The sequence below is a fragment of the Bactrocera tryoni genome, chromosome 3 (assembly GCF_016617805.1).
Source record: "Bactrocera tryoni isolate S06 chromosome 3, CSIRO_BtryS06_freeze2, whole genome shotgun sequence".
NCBI classification, from domain to species: Eukaryota; Metazoa; Arthropoda; class Insecta; order Diptera; family Tephritidae; genus Bactrocera; species Bactrocera tryoni.
In genome coordinates this window covers 8,478,610-8,494,022 of record NC_052501.1, presented here as the reverse complement: position 1 = coordinate 8,494,022, position 15,413 = coordinate 8,478,610, and the positions used below count along the sequence as shown (strand labels likewise).

Below are 15,413 nucleotides of genomic sequence, written 5' to 3'. Positions count from 1 at the left end.
ATGCAAGTGACACTAAAGCTATCATCATTTTGAGCTTTCGAATTTTCTATATTGTCTACCAGAGATACAATGCGACGCTACTCAAAAGAATATTTGAGAAGGTAGTACATAACCTATTAAGATTGTTGCTATAACTGAAAATAAAAGTAAAACTCTAACTAGTCAAGTAGGAGTAAATAAATACGTTTCTTAATCAAAATCCTAAAATTAGATCTTAGTATTTAATAGAAGTCATATAAAAAATTAAGGATCTTAGAAGACATCATACATATTTTTATACCGAACATGCAAAGTAATTGTTACCGGAACATATCCCAAACTATATAGAAAAGTCATAAAAACACTTTTAGCCTTTAAGCCAAGTGATTTAAATACCCAATTGCGGTTCCCAGATTCTTTCAGTTCGCGCAAAATTTAAAATTGTGGAATAATTTACTATTTTTTATAACTGTAATAAATTTAATACAACTATATGAGTAATAATACGGTAGCGATATTGCTTTTCACTTTCGTTAGGCCAAATAGCTCAAAAGCTCTTAAAGGATACTCAAAAGGCACTCATAGAAGTTCCTTTGAAACTGTAATGGGTTTTTGAAACAAAGAAGTCACTTTTTGGACTGGAATAGTGTGGTCACTAATACGGAACACGAAATTAGTTAAAAAAATATATAGCTCACTTAGGGTGCTGAAGGAAGGTAGTGTGTCATTATATCTACTCCCCCTTTTCTACACCGTTTTTTCTAACGCTTGCTTTCTATTTTCACTGCTCTACTTCTACTGCTAATTTGAAAATTCACTTGGCGAAAAAACTGCTAGAAAATGCTAAAAATGAGATGAATAAAAAGCTCGCAGGTACTCTTTTCCCCCATCTTCTTTTTCGTGAATTCTTTCTACTGCTTAGATTCTGTTTTCCAATGTCTAATTCTCGAAATATGCCTTCTGTGTCCCCCTGTTCCTTTTGCAATTCTGCTAGAAGGGCATACAAGCTAGGGTGATCTCTTCCCACAACTACTGCAAATTGATTATGTCATATATTTATTCCGCCATGTTATTTGTTTTTGTCGTGTTCTGAAGAACTGCGGGCTCATATCTCGGTTTGACCTCACGGCGTCTACCTCTGACAGGTATGCCTCTGACGTAATTCGTTTCGAAATACTCTGATACTTCAACAAAGTGATCTGAATAAGTATCTAAAAAGATCTCAAAAGCTTCTTCTATGTCATTTACAGGAACAATTGCCGTGATGCACATCATTTGACCCGCTTCTATCTGCTTGAATTCGCCGCAAAATCTGAAACAAGCGATTGCGTCAATTCCGATGGTTTTAACAACGTTTATTATTGACAATAGAAAATATTAATAATAAAATCAACCCCATAAATGTTTTTGTAGAGTGAATCGATGTGTAATTAAGTGTGGACAGGACAACATCTGTGCAAGAATTTATAAATAAAAAAAGTAAAAAAAAAACTTTAATTGAATTGGAAACTAAGCTAAGAAGTTTCCTTTCACACATGCAGTGAATAACTCGGAGAACACTTGCAATTAAAGGAGCTTTCGCATAGAGATATTGACTTGAATATAGCTCAATTACTCCCTGTATAAAGCACTTACTCTTTATAAACTGTAACATTCTCTAATATTAGTTTATGTCTCAGTAACTCGTATACCTACAAACCATAGTTTAATATTGCACATACATATATGTTTATTAGGGTATCCTTTATTTACCAAGTTGATGTTTTTTGCAGATGCCCTCTAAATTTTCAGTTTTTTCACTAATAAAGGGATTTAGCTTGCCTACCTCTTTATTTTCATTTTAAACCGCGCCTAAAGCATTTTACTTTCCCATATAGTCATTTTCGGATGTTTTGAAATTTTGCATTACAACAAGTAAGTCTACAACCTTGAAGAAAGAATATTTTAAAACCAAATTTTCCGCACTACGAAAAAGTTTTTAATAATTTTTCCATGAAGCCACTGCTTTATAAGTTATACGCAGTTAAAGTTTTACAACAAATGCACTCAGTAGTTCGGTTACTGAGCATTCATACAGCACACCATGACGTATGAGCAACACAGAATTTGTAAGGCACTTGAATGAAGAATCAGTGCATTTAATGCATAACCTTAACTGTGTATAACGTTTACCGCAATAGCTTTATGGAAAAAATCGATGGCATTTTTAATAGAAGGTGACATTTACTATTCGAATATCTTCTTCTACAAGCCGTTGTTTTTCGAAGTTATTATTATTGTAGGTTAAATTTCTTTGAAGATAAAAAATGTATTGCTAAAGATCAAAAAGTCTCATAATAATTAGATGTGGAACAAAATATGATTTAAGCACGATTTAATTTGAAAATAAAGAATTTGTTTGCGTTGACTAATTTCTTTAGGGCAAAAGCTGAAACTTTAATGGCGTTTGCAAAAAAAAATCAACTTTGGAAGTAACGGACACACTAATATATACATTTATCTAAATCTACTTCAGCAAATTCTTTATAATACATTATTTCCGTAGAAAATCACTGAGTCTCAAACCAAACTCTGTCCTGCCATTGTCCACAAGACACACACACACACATCAAAGTTGCCAACTTCTGTGTATTTTGTGCTTCTTCTTATTATTTTAGGCAACTTTGTACACCAAATGAAAGCATATGCGCATTCATATTCAGTGAGCGTGAGTTATGCGTGCTCCGTAAGTCGGGAAAAATATTTCACTTTGATTAATTTTCGCTTTCCGCAGTAAATACCGAGAGTTGTTGTATATACATGCATATATCCATACAATGTTTACTATATAACTATTGTTATGTTTATATTTGCTCTCATTGTTGTTGTTGTTGCAATTGCGACAAGCAGCCAGCATTATATTGGTGAAATTTCCCTTCGTGCGTGATTAATTTGCGTATAACGGAGCACGGACTGACTGACTTGTGCACAACAACAGCAACAAAGCCACAGTCATCACCACCATTACCACCACCATTAAGCGACCAGCAAACGCTGCGATGTATGTGTGTGTATTTGGAGATGCTCTTAGAGCGTAGTAAGACCTCGTAACTCAAAGTGCTTTAGGGTGTTGCCACTTTCCTGGTAAATATACATACACTACTTATCTGCAACAATAATAATAAACAAATGGGTATTTTCAATTAAATCTGTCGCCACCGTTTTGCGTGTGATGGTCAATTTGTGGATCTGCGTGTCGGAATGTCAGTCCATGCACACCAAGCTTGGCGGTTAGCCCGGGTCGGTCAGCTTAAGAAGTCACAAATCAATTTGCCGACACACACACATGCATGCATAATTGAATAGTATACTCACCAGCATGAGGTTGTCCTTCTCTGCATATACCATTCATCCCTTTTTATAACTTTTCCATGCACGTGTTTTCTAAAAGGGTTTAAAAAACTTATCTTTAGGCTAATACGTTTGAGATTATTTACGAGTATTCAAATATTTCAAGTATGAGCTAAAAGCTCTATGCTCGCATACCCATATTGAAGGGTTTATTATCCTTTTTGTGGATTATAAAATATTCACATTAAATGACGCAATGGGAATTCGCTTGAAGTAATATTTTTATGAGATGGAGATTTGCTTTCAGATTGATTTAAATGTGGATATGCGTTTGTGAGTGGTCATTTTTTTCAAATTTTACTATTAGAAATGCAGCAAAAATTTATAGTACACAATTTCGGTAGATAATTTAGATAATATTATTGTTTTTGAAGTGAAATATAGTATACTGCACAAACTTTTTAAAGCCGACAAGACTTTACTTACGGTCTTTCTGAAAACTTTGTGATAGGCTTTTGAAAAAAAAACTTGAAAATTGTGAGTCTCTATGTGCTGCAGTCTAAAAATCATAGAAATAGTTCCTTCGGAGCTTCACTATCCTTACAGCTTTATCCATAGATCTGATAACCTTAATCAGTTAGACATGATCTGCTGCTATTCCCTCATGTCTGGATAATATGGATACTTTAAAAGTGCACCAACTTTAAGTTACTGAACACTTTGTTTCTTCGAAGAAGTCTTAGCCAAGGATATTCTAGTGTTTTGTACTTTCTATCCGCGCAAAAAATACAAGTTCTTCTCTCCAATTCAGCTGCCCATGACGGATCGCTTTTGCGGTTTTGAAATGATGATTAATTTTCTGTATTCATCTCGATAGTTTCCAACTCTTAACAGTTGATAGATTTTAGCATCAGCATACGAAAAAAACCTCTAAATATGATGTAGCCTTTTGAGGTATAATCCCAATCAATGAAAACATTGTTATAGTCACCTTTCTGGGTTATGAGTTGTCAAATAAATTTTTAAATATATCCATAGAAAAATATATATGTGTATCTCTCAGGGCATCATCAAAGGTATACATATTTTTGACTTATGTCCTTCGTGTGAGGTAAATAATGACTAGAGTAATCAGTTATAAAGCATGTCGGCCTTTGTAGTATAGATTTGGATTTAAAGGTAATAAAGGTAGAGCTACATAAAAATCATTTTTACGATAAGTGAAATTATTCAAGAAAGAAGTTGCTTTAAATATTGTGTGTGGAATCAAATTTCTGTTATCGAAACGTTCAGAATGTTGGAAAAGGTCTTTGGTGATAATTTTTTGTCGCGAGCAAGTGTTTTTGATTGGTACAAATTATTCAAAAAGGGTTGAGAATGCGTTGACGACGAACCAGGACGGCCATCGGCATCAACTGATGATCAACACAGCAATAAAATAATGGAATTGGTGCTTGAGAATCGACGAATAACAGTCAGAGATCTTACTAGCATCGTTGAAATATCGAAGGGATCAATGAAAACAATTTTGAAAGACAAATTGGGCCTAGGAAAAGTGAAAGGACGATTGTTTCCAAAATCAGTAAATTTTTTCGAAAAATAGCGAAGATCTTCGCAACAATGCAAGGAAGACGAAAATACCACGTCAAAGCAGGTCAAAAATAAAAGCTATGTTGCCAGTTTTCTTCGATTAACGAGGTATTGTGCAGTCCGAACTCCTTCCGACCGACAAAACTGTCAACAAGGAATACTATTCGAGTGTTATGCGTCGTATGCGTGTAGTTTTTCGTAAAAAGAGGTTGGAATTAGGAGCCGACAACTAAGAGATATATGTATATATAAGAACTGTCGGCGGTTTTTTCGACAAGAACATGAGACATGTGCTTACGACGATCTGAGCACTTCTCGGAACCATTTCAAAAGAGCGATATTTATAAATAAACAAGTCTAAGTCTGGAGGAAAATATTTCTAAAGCCGAGCTTAATCTGTTTTGAAGCTTGGAGCAGTACACACAGATCTAACGAGTGAGAAAATCGAATAAGTGATTCTTTCTTAGATAATAAATTTTTTGGTAAAAGTTAGTCAAAGCACTAATTTACCAATTGAGGGGCAATTTTCGTGTGTGAAGAACGCGCCCAATCACATCTTCTAAAAACAATGGGTTATATAATAAATTGCATATTCCAGATGAGGCATGAAGAAAACGAGGCTGTATAGAATGGTTAACATCCCATTTTACCGGACTACGCGTGCTCTTCCTGATCGGTTTTAACATGTGTAAATAATGAAAGTATGTTCGCTCTAAAAACTGTGCTATGAAAACCTAAAATGAAGTAGCATATTATAGTATATATTAGCTACTAACCATTGTGGCCATCGATAGTGTCTAAGATTTTTGAAAAGTCCTATGGGAGTACAAAAATAATGTGAAAGTGTACTATAAATCATATGCACACATATAAGTATTCTCTTGATGCACTAAATTAACTATATTATTTCCACACAAAAGGCTCAAAAATATTTGAATTAATATTGCACAGCTTAAAACTTTGAACCGTCATTATAAAGCATATAACGAAAGTGTGCTCAAAATTGAACCGTTTTCAACTTCAAGTGCTAGTTTATTTTCTCGTTTCTTTTTGTAAAAATAAACTTTTGTAACATGACACAAACAAACCACTTCTGCCACCAATTTCCTCCAATTCAATGTTTTAGCTATTTTACACATATTTCTGAAAAGTTTCTGAACTGTCGGATGCGGTCAAATAGTTTGTCGAACAGTTTCACCCCGCACCCAGCAAGCCACAACTGTCTCGAACAGCTGAGAAGGGCATAAAGAGCGTCCTTTGTCAGTTTGTACAATAACAAAATTTAATGAGAGGCCGCAAAGCGGTTAGGAGTGGGCTGCGGGCTACAATGTGCTTCATAAGCGTGGCAAAAAGTTTGGCTCGCTCCATGTATATATATGCTGCCATTTTCATTCACACATGTGTATGTGTGGAAATATGTAGTTTTTTTCAATGCTGTTAAGTGTTTTTCGACACTTTTTGTGTAGCACTTGAGTGCGCTTGCGGAGAGTGTGTTAAATAAAATAGAAGAATAATGAACTCAGCTAGCAAATGTGCGCCGAAAAGTATGCTTGCATATATAGGCGATAAATTTGAAGGAAAGGGTGCAGTAAATAAATATAATCGGAGTTGTTCATTACTTTGAAAAGTCTCTAACTACTTTGTTGCAAAATTGTATTAAAATTTGTTGAAGAGCTTTAGGCGCATAGGCGGAGTACAGCCATAATCTCAAACTATTTGCGTATTGAAAAAGTTGCTATTCAAATATGTATATGTAAGCATATGAAATAATATTAGCTTTACTTAGATTTAGAGTGGCTGTCTGGTTTCGCCACTGGGACTAATATTCCCTTGCTCTACTGTCTCGCCTCTGAACCACCCTGTGCTTCTGTTGAAATTCCTCAGTATAAAAGGTTTTATTTGTTCAACCTCAGAAAAGTCGCTAAGAAACCATCCACTGATAGCTGCGATTCTTTTCTTACATAGAGAATATATTTTACAGTCACCTCTTTCTTCCTCTTGATTGATTTCACAATATACATTGTTAGGTACATTGTAGTCTGCTGGATGCCTACCAATTAGACAGTAACCTGTAGCACTCCTTCTATGGTTTTTTTTTGCATATACGGTCCATATTCCATTCATGCCACGCTTGCCTTCTTTTTGAGTAAGCGATTGACCTCACCGAGACTCAGCTAAACGTATAACATTTTCGTCGATTAAATATTAATTGAAGGATGGTGACTGTTCTGACTAGTTCATCTGCTTTCCTGTTACCTGGGTTATCATTATAACCTGGAACCCATAGCAGGTTTATCGTGAGATAGAATGCTAAATCTACTAAGGCAACAGGAGATCTCTATGTGGGACGAAACCCTAGGAGACTTAAGGTATTACATCGGTTTTCTCAGTTAAAAAACAATCTTTTTTCAAAAATTTTTTTCACATATAAGAAATTAAATAATTTTTTAGAATTTTTCATTGTTACAAACATACACGATAAACAATGAAAATCTAAAATTAAAAAAATATATTTTATACATATTTTAAACCCGGCCATTGTGACGCCAGGATCATCTAAAAATAAAAAGATATGTGTTTTAGTTAAAAGCTTATCTTAGAACTTGGACGAAAGAAAAAAACTGGAAATTGCATTTTTGGCAGACATTTTTACAAAAAAAAAATTAAAAATTCAGAGAAAATTTCGCGACATTTTTTTTCAAATTCACCCAAGTCTTTAAGAATTGTATCTTGGGTAGTTGTGTTCGCTTGAGAAATCTTGCCAACCGACTTCAAAAACACAGTTTCGAGAAAAACGCGTTTAAAGACGGCGTACTTAGCCTAGCTAACCCAGATCGCACAGGTTCTCAAGGCTGGATCGCTGAAAATATTACTCGGATCTACTTGAAAATTTAGAACTATATACTAGAGCTGTTGCAGAGCTTAATAGGGCAATAAGGAGATCCGATTTGTTTAAATCCGTAAACCCATGTAACCCCTTAAGTTATTTCAAAGCCACTTGACTATCTGTGTATATAAATATATACCAAGACTTTGGTTTCTAATTTTGTTGAAAAGACACCACCTCCCACTGGATTATGCAGTCTGAACCCATCCGATGATCTCTTCCTCTGCTTCCACCGATGTGTACAGAATTTCATATTGAAATTTCAAAACTGTGGGACTAGTTTTATATATAGGCAGACGGACATGTTTAAATCGATTCAAATCGTCATACGGATCATAAATTTTAAATGATCTCCGAACTCACATTTTGGGTATTATTAACTTCCTTACAAACTTAATATATTTCATGCAGGATATAAATACCTATATATTTTAATCGAAAAATTTCTTTAAATATTTGAATATTATTTGAAATTTATTGGTTTTTTTAGTAAATTTTTTTTAAACAAATATATAAATTTCTAAGTAAACTATGTATCGTAATATATATCGGGGCCGAAATCACCAAATCAGCTTTGCGCCTAATTGTAGGCAACATTTTGTTACCAAATGCTAAAATTTTTAGTTTAGGTATGAAAACATTAAACGTTGCCTACCTTTAGGGTTATTAAAAATGAGCTTGTTAACAAAAATTTATATCGACATAATAAGAGTTTTCCTCTACGTATTAGATGATAGTAATAACATCTCACTCATCTTGACTAAAGAATACTTTATTGAACTCGCGCTTTAGTCAGTTGTATTAAATTCGCTATATTTAACTATAACCATAACCTTTCACTTCCAACTCGCACTTTCTTTTTCATTTCATTGACACTCTCAGCAACTATTAATATAAAAATATTTATGTTTTGTTTATTCACTTCGACTATAGTTTGATTGAAAACACTTTATGGGCCATTTTTATACCCTGCATTCGCTACTGATTATATTTTCACTTTTCAATAAAGTCATAAAGTCGTTTTAATGCAATTAATTGCAGTCGCTGCTGCTAGTGCTTGCTGCCGGTGAAATTCGCTGTGTCGCTTAAAGTGCTTGTAGTAAAATTTTATTATTTTGTTATTGAATTGTGGAGCAAAAGTGAAGCGCCATAATAAATGCGCGCAAAGTGCATTAAAAATATTTATTAAGTTTGTTATTTATGGCAAAATGTTATGCTCAACATGACATTTTTTATTTGGGTAGCAATTTGTTTGCATGCGCAAAAGTTGAGTTCAATCTTGGCACATCAGTTAGATTGAATATAAAGCATAATTTGCGTAAACTTATTTAGAAAATTAGTCCAGAAGAGAGCTAAAACTGAAAACTTATATCATTTTTGTGTACAAAATCAGTATTTGAGCTTAGCAGAATCTTCTCAACAGATCGATGGAGTTAGATGATGAATTAAGGTCATTTAAAGATCAACGATGTTGGTACTGATCTGTTCTTTGGATTCTATTTATAAGCTTTTCCACTTTATAACAAGATTTCGTTTGGACCTGCAGGCATTTTAGCAGTTTGTGCGCTTTGGTGATCCACTTTCTTACTCGCCATCATTTTTAATTGCGCCACATTCAATTAATTTTGCTCTGATCACATACGAAATCATTAATTGACAATACTTTTGCTTTCATTTAATTAACTGTTTGATATTCTTCAACAACAGCAACTCTTGATGCGTTGCCATTTAACGTTCACTTCGAGGACTGCGCGCTTAATAAACGACTACAAAATTAATGACCACCGCTTTTGGCCATAAAAGTCGCTTATTGACAGTTTGATTGCAGCGCCAAACTCCGAGCAACTTCAGCTATTTATTTTCATCGCAATATATTTACAGTTAATTAATTAAACACTCGCAAATTGCTTTTCATTAAGCGTGGTATGACTCTGAGCGCCCTAAAGTATGCTATCATTTTTGTCTACAGTGAGGTTTTTATGGCAGCAAGGCAAAATAATGTAAATTATTTACAAATAAGTGGTTTTCTGTGTGTTTGTGCAGAGAGAAATTTATAAATTTATGCACACATTTATTTGCCTGTAGACTGTAGCGCTCACAAACATTTTTCACACATGCTGACATATAGCGCCACCCATATGTAAATAACTAAACAAACCTACTACTGCTAGAGCACTCATCTCTCACATCTCACATATAACGCTCAAAACCACCTGTTGTTGTGCCACTTATGTCTACTTCTTGTGTGGCTTGCTTGTATGTTTAGCTCTTATTTGGCCACTAAAACCTTTTGTAGCCCATTAACTTTGTCACTTAATTTGTTTGCCTTGTCTACCTTGCTCTTACATGATTCATATTATTCATCAAGTGGCCCCTTTTGTCCATTTGAGCAGCAGCAATAGAGCGATCTTGAGATTTATGAAGCTTTATGGTTGTTTGCTGGAGACACTTACCTATAATAAATGTCCACAAAGTCTACACTACACTTCATATGAGTAAGTACGTACTCATACACATACATTCACAAGTACATATATACCCTGATTCAGCTCTCGAATGAAACAAAAGGATAACGGTTATGTGTGCATTCATAAATCCTGCAAAATCAAGGTGAAAGTGAATGCATTCGTAATGAATCCTTTTACTCTTTTCAATCGAAACGGTATTTGTCAAGTACCTTTTTTCCACAAAAATAATAATAAAAATAAAAATTAAAAAAAAGGTATTCTGTGCATGCTAAAATAAAGTTTTACATCTTTTGTTTAGCTTTTGCGCATAGAGGACATTTTTCATTTTAGAATTCTACATAAATTTTCCAGTAGTGCTTTGCATGGGTCAGCATAACTCAGCTTAATTGGCACTTTGTCTCCCCAAAGCAGTTTTTAATAAATTTACATAAGCGCGTGTGTAAGCTTTTGTTCAACAATTTGTAACGTTATGAAAGGCTTGTGTATAGTTCTTGATTTGGATTTACAAGCTTTTGACAGGTGGTTCGCATATTTTTACAAATTTAAAATTTTGTTATGGTAATAGTAAGCAATGTAAGTACGTACAAAGAGAATTATTGGTAGAAATTAATAGTTGATCGCGTAACAAAATGAAATAATTGAATTAAGTATGAGAAGATTAAATAACCGTGTCTTGTTTGAAGTTTAAATATTAGAATTAAAAGACGTTTGAATACAGATTAAAAACTAAATTCCTAGATTAAGTGTTTAAAAAGATAAATGCAAAGTTTAAAAATTAAATATTTTAAGACAAGACACTTAATTGAAATAATTAAGAATATTATAAATTTAATTTAATAATTTAAGATCTGAGATTAGAGATATTCAGAGTATTATAGAATAAATTTCAGAATTTAAAATTTGAGATTAGAGATTGCAATTAAATGGTTAAATATTAAATATAAAAACTAAATTAAATTAAAGTTTTTGTAATCTGCAGTTTCTAGTATTTTATTTTTGTTTTAAATCATTAATCTATTATTTTTGAGCTTCCATCTTCACTCGTTAAAGAATGAAGAATAAAACTGAAAGATTAAAAAATTGATTTAATTATTGAATATTAGAGACTCTAGACTAAAGATTGCAGTTTGAGAGGAAGAGATTAAATATAAGAATTTAAAGGTAAAAAATTAAAGAAAATAATTTAATTAAACATTGAGATTAGAGATTATAATTAAGTGCTTAAATATTAAATACAAAGATTAAATTAAAGTATCTTTAAGCTGCAGTCTTTCATATTTTTTTTTTAATTTTAGTTTTTAATCTTAAGTCTTTCAGTTTTAAACTTCAATCTTTAATATACAGTCTTTGATTGTTAATCTTTAATCGATAATATTAAGAAAAAAAAGATTATTACATATTTAATTTAGGTTCGGACTTAAATGTTAAATATTGAAGATTAAAACTTAAAAATTAAATATTGAAAATTAAGTTTAAAAATTAAATGTTAGAGACTGCAGATAAAATATGGAAGATTGCAGATTAAAGATCAAACCTTAAAGACTAAGCGTTAAAAATTGAATACTAAATATGGAATATTAAGGTCTGAAGACTAAGGTATTAAAATTATGAACTAAAAGCTAAACATTATTAACGACCAAGAATTGAATGTAAAAGTTTGAAGGGTAAAACTGACAGGTTTCAGATTAAAAACTAAGGATTGTAGACTACATATCAAAGACTAAACATTAAAGCATAAAAGGTTAACGATTGAAGACTTAGGGATTTTATAAATATAAAAATCTGAAGAGAAACGCTTAACTTAACCAAAACTTAAAAAACTAACATTATGAACCAGATATTAAAAAATTAAAAAAATAAGGTTTGAAATTGAAACATCTCGGATTTAAAATAAATATTCAAAAGGTAAATTAAAAAAATGGTGATTTAAGGGATAATATCAATCAAGGGATGCTCGTGATACCAAGTATAAAAATATATGTATTTTCTTTTTATTTCTATTTTTTTGAAAAAGAATTTTATTTAATATAAATTAGTTAAATTAGTATAAATAAAAAAAAGTTCATTTGCAGAATTTACTTACTTCTAAGTTCGTGCATTGATTTTGAACAATTTTGAACAATTTTGACTCCCTTGACCCCGTAGCCGCTCTACAGGAGGTCCTCCAAAAAAAAGGTATCTAGTGATGTGAAAGTTTTTTTTGCTTAAAATTATTTAAAATCTCAAAGTCGAAAAAAAATTATTATTACTAACGATGAATTACAGGTAATGATCGCAGAACTAGGCAAATTTGATTGACAAAAAAGCTCCTTCCGAAAAATGTCGGTTTTTGTGTAAAAGTCTCTATTTCAGAGTGGTTTAAAAATCGAAACCGCTATCAAAAAACTTGTTCCTTTAATCTTCATGTGAACAATAAACTTAGAAAAGTCATGGAATTTGATTCAGTCCAGTTTCCAAGAAATTTTCCTCACCGACTCCGACAACAGTGTTTCGAGAAAAATGCGTTTAAAGTTGTGTAAGTTCGCTGCAGTAAGTTTAAAAACTCTTATAAATGAAAATATTTGCCGGATTAACACTAAATTACATTAAATTTTCAGAAAATATTCTTAAATAAATGTGGATTCGATATATGTATAAGCAAACAAAATAATGTTTTATTTGGAAATTCAAAAATGTATATAACACCATAAGTGATAAAACTAGAAATTCTAAATTTATATATTTTAAACTAAATTTGTATCGATAAAAATAAAAGTATATATTTTTTAATTATTGATTAATTTTCCTCAAACGTATCTTTCAAACTTTTTCTACTTTTTAAATTAGTGTAAAATAATTTATCTCTTGAAATGCACAAACAATTCAATTAGAAATAACAGAGTATTCAAAAGTTGCTTCAGAAAGGACGTTCTTCATATGAATACACTGAACTTATATAAATATAAATAGTATATGTGACTTAGTTTCTCTGCTGAGTTTGTGTATTTGTTGTCCTTTATATTATGGAGAATTTTCTTTTTCCCAATACATGAGCCCGTATAAGCATTTTTGTCTAACTTCTTGTGCCCTTATTTACTTGTTTACTAATTTTATGTGCTTCCCTGTTATATCTGCCCATTTGAACTTAACATATGTTTCTACTTTCCATGCAAAGCTAGTCCTTTCGGTTTTCCTTTTTCACTCTACTTCTACTCTTCCACTGAACCATGAATGTGTGGCTCCGCCCATTACAATATGTTCAATTTAGTCCTTCTTTTTGGGTTAGTACATAGTTTGCGCCTCACAACGTTTAGTGTCTTCCAATATAGCACGTATATGTTTGTTGTTGTTTGTAGACTGGCTTGGCTTTATTCTTGCATTCTTTAAAGCCTTCCTTTTCATATCACGATTTATTTATAAAATTGTCACGTTTTCCCGAAAGTTGAGTAAGTTAATCAAATAGGAAAGAGTAGTTTAGAACAGGCAAAGAGAAGATAATATATGTAAGATAGAAGCAGATGCTTACATAATATTTTCGTACATATGGAGCAAGCGACCTACACATCCACCTGCTTTTAAAGTTGAGCGAATTTTTGTTAACCACTTAGGCATGCATCTGGCACATTCAAGTGTGAACAGGCTAATTTAATTCTAATTTAAATTAAAAAGCTGTTTTTCTGCATTAAAGCATAAATTTTCAGCGTTTCCTTTCCAAGAACTCATTTGTCGAAACCGCCGTTATTAGACTACTTTAACATATCCCTGCCAAACAAACTGAAGGCGCAAAATCAAGAATGAAAAATTATGAAAAATGTGTCCAATTACCAAGATATCTTCACGAAATCTTCTACAGCTTATTTTTCAAGGCAACGCTACAAGCTTCGAATGTATCGTTCAAATCGGTTCACTAAAACATATAGCTGCCATACAAAGTGGACAATAAAAATAAAGTTCTTGTATGGAAAACTTTTTTATTTGATGAGACATCTTCATGGTATTTGGTATGAATTATGCTATAAAATAATGGTATCAGCAGCGAAAAAATTATTCTAATCGAACCACTATACCGTATAGCTGCCATACAAATTGTCAGATCCAAATTAAGTTTTTATACGGAAACTTCTTTTTATTTGTGAAGAGTATTATAATTTCGAGGCAATCGAAGTTAATATTTCTTCTCGTCTTGTATTGCCAATTCTTTTATTTTTCTTAGCAGATACCACTCAAAAATTTATTCTATTATTCTTAATAGACAGTATTCGAACATTTTTCAGATCCAATCAGATATCTCTCTTCCAACTGGAAGTCATGCGATTTGCATTAAATAACTGTTTTCATTTCAAATAATTGTATTTAAGCACAACATCTCTATTAGTTTCACATTATTTTATTTGCGTTGCACATTAACAAATCAATTAACACTTTATGCATTTTCAAGCAGTTATTCATAATTAAATGTTACGTATACGCCCCGTCCACATGCTGTTATTAGATCGAATGCTTGCTTGTTCATGTTTGTTATTTAATTAAAACCATGTACAATATGCATAAATTGCATTTGCCAGTTACTTACTGTATTTGTGTGTGTATAGAAGTGTTGCAGACATCAAAATAATTGCAGTAATTGCAGGTTGTAGATATCTAAATACAACTATGTTGCTCATTTGAAGCAGTAATTGGGTGTAATGTGTACGATTAAATTGTAGGCAAATGCGTGGAATTAACAGCGGTTAATTTATGGAAGTGTTCACACGGCGGAAATAGAAAAATATTGTTAAGAATAATATAAATTGTTATTATTAAATTGTTTATGATGGAAAATCCGAATAAATCTTATACATATATACAAGTATTATAGTGGAACACTGAAATGAGAGAGTATGAGCACTATTTAGTTACTAATGGTGCTTAGAGATTGTCAGGTTCTATGTTCCAGCTAGACATCTTGAAAAAATATATATAAAAAGTGGTATATCTAAAATTGCTATTGTGAACGAGGCTGAAAAGAGAGTTTCGGTGGAAAATCGAATTTAAATTTTTTTGATATTCTCAAGTGGATATAAGCTCTTAAAGGCGCGTTGTTTCCCACAAAATAAGCAAATAGATGGTCCATAAGTATTACCTACTTTTAGGCGCATGGCTAATTTGTTTAAAAAAACCAGAGAAAAGTGGTTACCAGA

The 15,413-nt window shown here is 32.2% G+C and overlaps 1 long non-coding RNA gene across 1 annotated transcript in view; it reads left to right on the top strand.

Moving 5' to 3' along the window:
* LOC120771888 overlaps nucleotides 1-15,413 on the top strand; it is a 91,068-nt gene that overhangs the window by 74,856 nt on the left and 799 nt on the right. The gene's annotated exons all lie outside the window — the stretch shown is intronic.